The sequence below is a fragment of the Cynocephalus volans genome, chromosome 12 (assembly GCF_027409185.1).
Source record: "Cynocephalus volans isolate mCynVol1 chromosome 12, mCynVol1.pri, whole genome shotgun sequence".
NCBI classification, from domain to species: Eukaryota; Metazoa; Chordata; class Mammalia; order Dermoptera; family Cynocephalidae; genus Cynocephalus; species Cynocephalus volans.
The window spans coordinates 427,298-437,745 of NC_084471.1; positions in this window are offsets into that span (position 1 = coordinate 427,298).

Below are 10,448 nucleotides of genomic sequence, written 5' to 3' on the forward strand. Positions count from 1 at the left end.
CTGCGACCGAGAGGCTCGGCTGCGGAGGGGTCGGGCGCAGGTGAGGAGAGGGCTGGCGGGAGCGGGGAGTCGGGGCGGGGCGGGGAGGGCCCGCAGGTGGGGAATGATCATGGGCGACACCTCAGACGAGGAACCCGCGGCGGGAAGTCGGAGGAAGGCCCCGGCCTGGGTCTGCAGACCTCTGGTTAACTGCGTGTGCGTGCATGTGTGCGTGCTTGTGCGCGTGTGCGTGCGTGTGCATGTGTGCGTGCATGCATGTGCATGTGTGTGCGTGCATGTGCGCGTGTGCGTGCGTGTGCGTGTGTGCATGCATGCGTGTGCGTGTGTGTGCGGGCATGTGTGCGTGTGCGTTTGTGCATGTGCGTGTGTGTGCATGCGTGCGTGCGTGTGCGTGTGTGCGTATTCATGTTCCTGTGTGCATGCATGTGTACGTGTGGGTGCGTGTATGCGTGTGCGTGTGTGTGCGCGTTTATGTGTGGGGGTGGGTGCGTGTGTATACGTGCGCGCGTGGGTTTTGGAGGGAGCTGCTCTTGGAGGGGTGGGGGCGGCCCCAGAGTCTGCGCTGTCCTCCCGAGGACTCAGAAGGGAAGAGGCGGGGTCCGCAGCCTGGATCTGAAGTGACTCGGGCCGAGGCTGAGTCGCGCACCCAAAGGGGCCGGCGGAGCTGTCCGCCCGTGGGTGCTGATCGGGGCTGGCCGGAGCTGTCCCCTAAAGGGTGCTGATCCGAGCTGGAGGAGCTGGTCTCCCAATGCTGATCGGGGCTCGGCAGGGACATCTGCCTACGGGAAGCTGATCAGGTCTGGACTCAGAGTGGGCCATACAGAGGATGCAGACTGGGCTAAAACTGAACTCCCAGCACACAGCACTTACCGCACGGTCTGCTCGGAGGCACTGATGGGCACCGGGAGAAGTTACAACCCTGAGGCTATGTTCACTCGACTGAAACGCTGTTTCTTGAGCGCCAACTGTGCTGTGTGCTGACATGCTCTGGCTTGATACCGAGCTCTGTGCAGACAGCCTAACCCAAATTTACCCATAAAATTCCGGACCTCTTCCCAGAATTTGCAAGGGGTTTTTACCCCAACTTCCAAGATTTCCTTTCAATCCTGGGTCTTGTCATCAAACTGGTTAAGTTGGACATCCGCAAAAATGACCCATCCAACACCCTGGTCAGTCAGCTCCCTGGCTTCTGATCAGTCAACAATCTTTGGCTCTTAATTCTGGTGACTCTCCCATAAGGGCCCCAAGGTTTACCTTCACCTGGAACTGCACCAAACTTGAAGTCTATATTCTTCAACCCCATCAGATTAGCCAGATTAGTTAGTCAGATCCTAACTTCCACAACCCTCCTTAAACCTCTCGCCTCCCACTTATCAGATGATCACTCCATATTCCAGAAATGTAAAGACCATGAGATGGGGGCTTCTGCCTCCAACTTTATCTCTGGAACCTTCCATCTTGCCCAAGAGCACAGATGGAAAGTCACCAGCCTTAGTCTGAGAGACTGTGCAATCAATCTTTGTGTTACCACCAACTTTCTGAACATGGGCAAATTACTCCACGTGGACCTCAGTTTCTTCATCTGTACCATAGTACTGTGAGGATCACGTGGCCTGTGTGGAGCCCCAGGCACCAGCCCCAGCATTCATAAATGATGAGTTGACATTCACCCTTCCCCTGCTGCTCACACTGGAGTCTGTCCCCTCAGGACTGCTCTGTCTGGCTCAGGGACATATTACTGAAAAGGCAGAGTCTCTTTCCTGAGGAAGTTTATGTTTCTCATAACGTGCATAGTTTTTCAAATTTACACATTTCCTCATGTGACTCTCAGAGCATCATTGCACAGATGAAAGATCTATGTCCACGGGGAGCTGAGCAGCTGCTCAGAGTCCTCCCCTCCCTTGGCCTGTGGGCCTCGTGCACTGCTGGACTTGCCTCCCTGACTTCCCATGGTCAGTGACCGCCCAGACTTCTTCTTCTTACTGAACAAATCCAGATGTTTTGACTATACCGTTTTAATACTTGTTCTGGTCTGTGGCCCATCAGTGGTATGGACAGTTAGTGCAAAGCACGAAACTGATTAGACAAATAAGGGAGACTTGGAGTAGCAGCACAGTTTCAACAATCCTGACCGCAGCAATCCTAAAAAGCCAGAGGACATTTTCTGACAATTTTCTCATAGATTAGAAAATAAATAAAATGCAAACTATCGGTCTTTTCTTCTTCTCATATTGCATAGGAATCACAAACACAAAACAAAAATGCCAATGGCTAAAACTGCAAAAATATTTATTAAAGATGAAAATCTAAGAATGCTGTCATAACCAATAAGCTCACCACCTCCTGACTCAATTTTAACCATCCGATTCTCTGACCATCATTTTTTTTTTTTTTGCTTTCTTACTGTATTACCATAATACCCACAATTCTTTGAATCCATAAAAAACATGTTCCAGTTACTATTTCTGTGTAACAAATTATCCTCAAATTTAGTAGGTTAAAACAACCATTTTATTCTGCTTGGAGTTTGGGGGTCAGAAATTTGGGAAGGACTCTGACGGGAAGTTCTTGCCTGAGTCTCTCTTAAGGTTTTGGTCGCAGCCAGAAGGGAGCCGGGCTGGGCGTCCAAGGAGGCTCACTCTCAAGGCTGGCATTAACACTGAGTGTCAGCTGGGAGTCTGAATGAGCTGTTACCAGCATCTCTACTGGCCTCTCCAGCATGGTGGTCTCAGAGTAGCTGGACTTCTCACACGAAGCTGGCTTCCCCCAGAGCGAGTGCCCTTGGAGACCCAGGTGCACGGCCTTTTCTGATGTAGTCTTGGAAGTCATGTGGCATACTTGAGCCATACCTATTGGTCAAAGCAGTCACAAGCCTATTCAGATTCAAGATAGGGGTCATAGACCCCCACCTCTCAATGGGCAGAATGTCAAAGAATTTGGGGGCCGTGGTATGAAACAATGACAAATCCCCAGTCCATTGATCCTCCCAACGTTTTCTATTGCCCATTCAAGTTCCTTGCTCGATATTCACCTTCTCTCTTGCATCATTGACTTCTCTTCTGGTCATTTTCATCAGCGAATAAGCATAATCTAGTGTTAAATGGTGTATTCTCATCTCTGTTTGTATAAGGAATCCAAACTCATGGGGTTTACAATACTCTTGTGTCTTAAAGGAAAAGACAGTTTTTAAAAAACCCTTCTTCTAGCCAGCCTGTGGCTCACTTGGGAGAGTGTGGTGCTGACAACACCAAGTCAAGGGTTAGAGCCCCTCACCAGCCATCTTTTTTTTAAAAAAGGAAAAAAAACCTTCTGGTTTAAAAAAGAAATCACACACATAATTAGACGTCTCAGAAATTATACCTCTCACAGGCTTCTACTAGTGCAGAAGACTATTATGACAATGAATCAGAGCTGAAGTTTTTCAAGGACTTCTTTTACAAATATCTGAAATCTGAATGTCTTACTAGACTTCTTCATATAAAGTGCACACCCAAAGACAGTTTTATAATAATTGAATACAGGACAGGATTATACATTTTCACACAAGTCTTCACACTGGACCAATGTCATAGCTCCAAAGATGAGTGCATTTGAGGCGTCACAAAAATTAGCTTATATGGGGAATTTTCTGTTTTCTGTGATAAGTGCAAAGAGAACACGCCCAGCAAAGCACTTCAGGAGATATCAAACTGGAGAATATCTGGTGAGCATGGCTTCTCAAGTTTCCCCAGATCCTCCCAAAGATGCACTTAAGTTGGTGCAATGGTGTTCTGCCTTACAGGAGAGTTCCTGAAAGGTTGTAAGAGACCCTGAGTGGACACTTACCAGGCCTCTTATACCCACAAACTTGTCATCCTGAAATTCCAGCATAATTAACTTATTTGGTTAGCAAAAACTGCCTTTATCAAGCTATGCCCCCTGTATCTAATACCTGGGTTCTACGATACAATCTTGCTACATAGACCACAGGTTAGAAATCATGACCAGGCAGCTGGCGGAGTGGTCCTTCTGCCCTACCCTGCCTCGCTTTCTCGTCCACCCACCTGTATTTCCTGCACCTGCAAATAAACCGTTTGCACTTGAATCCCTGTCCCAGCCACTCATTTGGAAGGAATCCAGTCTAAGGCACCCCCTTATAATTATGACACCCACACTTAAATTATCAGTCTAAAGTCGATCAATATTTTTACTCTCCCTGAAAAATACAAGGACCCTAGAAGACTTTAACTCTGTTTACTCCAGCCCCAACTTAAGTTCTATTATTAAGTACTCTAATTTTCTTTATTTTTTGTTTCAAGACCCACAAGGAATTGCTATTGCTGCTTTAAACAACGGATGTTTACTTAGATTTACCCAAACATTCCTCATTACGTTTTGCATGTCAGATCTTCCGGTGAAACCGCTTTCTTTTTGCCTAAAGAGTACCTTTAAATTTTTTCTTTAATGAGAATCTTTCAGTGGTAAACTCTTTCAGTTTGTCTGAAAATGCTTCATTTTGTCCTGGTTCCTGAAAGATATTTTACTGGATATAGAACTCTAGGTCAGGTCGTTAGTTTGCATCGCCACCTCAAAGGTCTCATCCTTCTGGCTTCCCGTCTTGCTGTGAGAAGTCAGCCCTCAGTCGCTCCCTTGAAGGTCATTCCTCTTCCTTCTCCAGATGCATTTAGGACTTGTCTTAGATGTTCTGAAGTTTCAATATGGTGTACTTGGGTGTGGATTTATTTTTTATTTTTTCTGATCTTTACTACTTCTTAACCATATGAAGCCCCATTTCATCCGTTTAGAAATTTCACAGCCATATCTCTTCAAATATTGTCTGGGCTCCACACCATCTCTCCTCCTTCTGGCACCCCAATTAGACTCACGTTGGACCCTCCTGTTCCAGCCTTCATGTCTCTTATTTCCTCTTTTCTGTTTTCCACATCTATGTCCCTCCAGGCAGTATTCTGGATACTTGATTACATTTTCTTTTAGTTCACTAATTCTCTCCTCGGCTGTTTATAATCTGCGGTTAAGGCTGTATACTGAGTTTTAAATTTGTTTGAAATTAAGATTCAACTAAACTTTGAACTAAATTAGAACTTTCCTTCTAGAATTCCATTTGGCTCTTTTCAAACTGCTTGATTATTCTTTAAAGTTTCTTGGTTTCTGCATATATTTTTAATCTTGCCTTTTATTATTTAACTATATTAAACACAGGCATTTTATAAGATGTGTTTGATAATTCCATTATCTGAAATGTGCTGTCTGTGGTTACTGCTGGCTTGCTCTCATGATAACTTGTTACCTTGCTTCTTAATTGCTTTTTGAAAACTGAGAGCTGCTTGTTACCATTGGAATTGTATTTATGGGAAACTCTAAAGCCTAGGAAGAAGGTGGGCGCCTGTAGAGAGAAGAAAGTGGCTGTCTTAGTCCATTTGGGCTGCTATAACAAAATAGCCTTTCACTGACTAGTGTTTAAAGAAAGAAATTTATTGCTCGTAAATAAATGGGAAGCTGGGAAGCCCAAAACCAAGGCACCAGCAGGTTCGATGTCTGGTGAGGGCTTGTTCCCCATAGGTAGCACCTTCTCTCTGTGTCCTCACATGGCAGAACGGGCAAAGAGGCTCCCTCAAGCCTCTTTTATAAGGACACTAATCCCATTCATGGAGGCACAGCCCTCATAACCTAATCAATTCCTAAGGCTCGACCTCTCAATATCATCGCACTGGAAGGTTTTAACATATGGATTGGGGGGGCACCAACCTTCAGATCACAGCAGTGGGTATTTTCAGAAAGTTTGTGTTTGCTTCTACCAGGCACCTCTAGGCATTGCCAACCTGAGATCACTGTATTAAATGTTCCATTGACTTTCTTGGACCACCCTCTGTGAATGTGAGCTGCCAGCCCACGTGAGGGGCAGCTTTTTGTTCTAAATTTTCAGCATCTATACCTCACACACTCCACTTTGTCCCCAGGTTTGTTTTTGTTTTGTTTTTGGAGCTGGTCAGTTCAGAGATCTGAACCCTTGACCTTGGTGTTGTAACACCAATGGAGCTAACCAGCTGGCCCTGCTCCCAAATTTGAAACAGCTCATTTTCTTTGCAGTCCCTTGAAGGACAGAGTTTATGTCTAATTCACTCTTACACTGAGAGTTCAACCTTTCAAAGTCCAATATTTGTACAGGATTAATGTTTTAATTAGATCCCTCTCCTCGGGAAAGCTCTGTCATTTGTCTCTGTGCTCTACATCTCAAAAGGCTACGTATTAGTTTGCTAGGACTGTTGTAACACATATTACAAACTTGGCAGCTTAAAAAGACAGAAATTTATTCTCTCACAATCTGGAGGCCAGAAGTTCAAAATCAAGGGTCAGCAAAAAGGCTCCAGGGGAGGGTTTTTCCTTGCTTTTTCCTAGCTTCTAGTGTTTGCCAGCGATCCTCAGCGTTCCTCGGCTTGTACAAACATCATTGCCTCCACTGTCACATGGGCTTCTCCCCTGCGTCTGTGAATACGTCCAAATTTCCCTCTTCTTACAAGGGGGCCAGTCATTGGATCAGAACACACCCTACTCCAGTATATCATCTCACCTTTCCTAATTACATCTGCAAAGACCCTATTTCAAAATAAGGTCACATTCTAAGGTTCTCAGTGGACATGAAAGGGCAGGGGCCACTATTCAACTCAGCACAGGTTATAAAATCCCAAATCCAGGCTCTCTTGGTTCACCAGACACCTCTGATCAAAAGCAGTGTGCAGGGCTCCTTTTGCCTCTTTGGGCTCCTACCTTTACTTAGTCCATTATTTTCCTGCTAGCTCTTCTCATTTAAGAGAATGCTTTTTTAAGAAAATAGTTTATCTTGAATTTTTAATCATTTTCAGCAGGAAGTTCTGTTTAGGAGTTGATATAGCTTGAATTGTGTCCCCCAAGTTTTATGTATTAGAAGCTTGATCCCCACTGTGATTGTTAAGAGGGAGGGAAGCCCTATTATGGTAATTGAAAGGTGGGGCCTTGAAGAGGTGATTTGATTCTGAGGACCATGCCCTAATGAATGGGTTAATAATGGTGGTCATGGACATGGTTCTGAGGGCTTTAAAAGGAGTGCACATCAGAGTATCTCTCTCTGTTCTGCCATTTTCTGCCATGTAAGACCCTGCATTGCTGTAAAGCCACCACCAAAGAAGACCCTCACCAGATATGTTCCCTGGACTTTGGACTTCCTAGCCTCTGAAACTGGAAGCAATAAATTTTGCTTTCTTACAAATTACCCAGTTCCAGGTATTTGTTATAAGCAACAGAAACAGACTAATACAGGAATCCAGCTTGCCGTATTAAATCTCCAATTATTTTATGAAGTTGATGATAGTTCAAGAAAATAAATTAATTACAAACCTATTTCACTTATTAGCATATACACAAAAGTCCCAACAAAATATTAGCTAGAAAACTTCAACAGGGTATTTTTTAAAATGGCTTCTGATCACATGGGGTTTAGCCCAGAAACCCAAGGGCAGCTCAGCATCCCGCCTTCACTTTCAGTGCTAAACCAACACATTCTAGACTGACAGAGAAACATTACATGATCATCTCAATAGATGTGTACAACAAATTTGATAACATTCAACAATTATTTATAATTTTTTTAAATGCCTTCTAGCCATAATGCAATAACAGCTATTGGATTTACCCTCCTGTCAAAGGAGGGGGAGAAAAACAGAAAATTCAACAAAATATAGGAAGCCACTGTTTTCAGACACTGGACAAAGACAGCACAGGACTGTGGTCGCTGAGAGAAAGGAAACAAATGACATAAAGCCCACAGTTGTCCTCGTTTTCCACATGGAGGCATTTCCCAGACAGCATCGCAGGACAGAAGATCCACAGTGAGGCAGTCTTGATGGGTTTAGACACAGAAGCCAGAGTTTGGGAGGCTGAAATTTGCAGATGAGAGTACTGGAAGAAGGGATCTAGTCACGGAAAGTTTCAGAAACCTACAATAGGTCTCCCTAAGTCTTTTGGTAAATACTAAGTTGTACTTATGTTGAATAAAATTCCATGAGGTGGGATTAAGAAAAACTATTGGGGAACTGAAGCGAAAAACTCCCAGAGCTCATGCAGAATTAGGAGATACTCAAGATCCAACTGGCTAAGTGGAGAGAATATACTGAACACCTGGTGCATTCAGTAAGGCTAAACTAGCTCCACAGCAAAGGGTTAGGTGGACTCTAACAAAACTTTTTTAAAAGTCTCGAAAGAAGCTGATTCACAGGGAACTTAACTGACTGCCAAAAACAATTTCAATGCTCTTGGTAAGACAAGTAGTTAGTTCAAACTGCTATAACAAAGTACCATAGACTGGTGACTTATAAAAACAACAGAAATGTATTTCTCACAGTTCTGGAGGCTGGAAGTCTGAAATCAGGGTGCAGCATAGCTGGGTTACAGTGAGGGCTCTCTTCTAGGTTGCAGATGGCCACCTTCTTATTGTATTATTGTATCCTCACAGGGCAGAAAGAGAACAAAACAGCTTTCTGGGGTCCCCCCCACCTTTTTTTTTTTTTTTTTTGGTATGGGGAACCCAACCTTTGACCTTAGTGCTACAAGTCTACGTTCTAACCAACTGAGCTACAGGGTCCCTTTTGTAAGGATACTCATCTCTTTCATGAGAATTCCACTTTCATGACTTAATTATCTCCCAAAGGGGCCCCACCTCCTAATATCAACACATTGGGGGTCAGGATCCCAACGTATGAATTTAGGGAGCAGAGGACACAAACATTCAGTTCAAAACCCTTTAAAGGAAAATAACAAAATCTAGGCACTCAAAAACTTAACATTCAGAATGTCCTACATCCAATAAAAAATTCCTAGACCTGCAATGAAGCAGAAAAAATCCAGAAGAAATCAGTCAAAACAAACTCAGCAAGATCAGAAATGACAGAATGAACAGATACAGACTTTAGAACAGCTATTGTAAATATATCCATGGATTTAAAGAAAACATGAACACAAAGAGCAAAAAAATGGAAGACGTAAAAAAAAAAAACCAAATAGAACTTCTAGAGATGAAAAATGTAGCATATGAAATGAAAATTTTACTGGATGGGATTAATGGACACTGCATGAGAAAAGGTCATTGAACATGAAAACAGAGTAATAGACACTATCCAAACTGAAGCAGAGAGGGAAAAAAAAAAAAAAAGAAATTTAACAAAGCCTGACTGGACAAAGGCGAAACAGAACAAAAATGTCAACAATCATGTGAAGTGGAAGTGGTCTAGACACCCAACAGGCAGAGATGGCCAGATCATACAAAAAAACAAGGTACAACTATAAGCTGTGTTGAGAAATGAACTTTAAATATAAAAAGAAAGATAGCCTAGTAGTAAAAGGTTGGAGAAAAAGAGAAAATAAATGAATTAGAAAGAACGAACAGAAATCAATGAAACAAAAAACATACACACAATTGAGGAAAATCGATAAAACCAAAAGCTGGTTCTTTTTAAAAAAGTCAGTAAAATTGATAAACCTCTAGCTAGACTAATTAAGAAAAAAGTAAGAAGACATAAATCATCAGTATCAGGAATAAAAGCAGGAACATCACTATACATTCGGCAGATATTAAAAGGATTGTAAAAATATGAACAACTTTATGCCAATAAATTTGACAACTTAGATTAAATGAACAAATTCCTCGAAAGACACAAATAACCAAGGCTGGAACAAGAAATAGAAAGATCTGAATGGCTTCATAGCTATTAAAGAAACTGAATTCCTAATTTAAAACCTTTGAACAAAGCAAACTCCAGACCCAGGCTGCTTTAGTGGTGAATTCTAACAAACACTTAAGGAAGAAACAACACCAATCCCACACAAAGCATTTTAGAAAGCAGGAGGCAGGAACCTTCCTGGCTTGTGTTAGAAAGCTAGAATTAGTCATTATTGAAAACCTGGGCCAGGGAGAAGGGGGAGAACTGTATTACCAAAGAAACTACAATCCTCGTTTGCCAAACCCTGTGTCCCTTCAGCTCCTAAAGCCGTCTCTACAAAAGTCAGAGGGCATCCAGTCCCACAGAAGTAGCTCCTCCTCAGTGACATGAAGCATAATGGATGAAGAGCAGCCCAGAGAACTGAGCCGGGGACTTCCAAACAAGGAACTCTCTCTACTGCCAGGAAAGGGGTCTTCACTGCTCATGCTCAATAGGATTTTGCAAGTGCCACAGACTAAGAGATTGTTGTATGTTTCCCATGCTGCCTTTTCTAAATAGGGGGGTTTATTGTATTTAACCTATTCTTACTCTTTTATTGTATGTTTGGGACACATAAAACATCTTTTAGTTTATAGGTCACTGGATCTATAAACTAGCGTACATTGAGCATGTTGGAGGACAAATGACATACCTTTTCGTTCCTAAGTCGCGGTACCACAAGGATCTATATCTGCACCTGTCAGAGCAAACTGCATATAG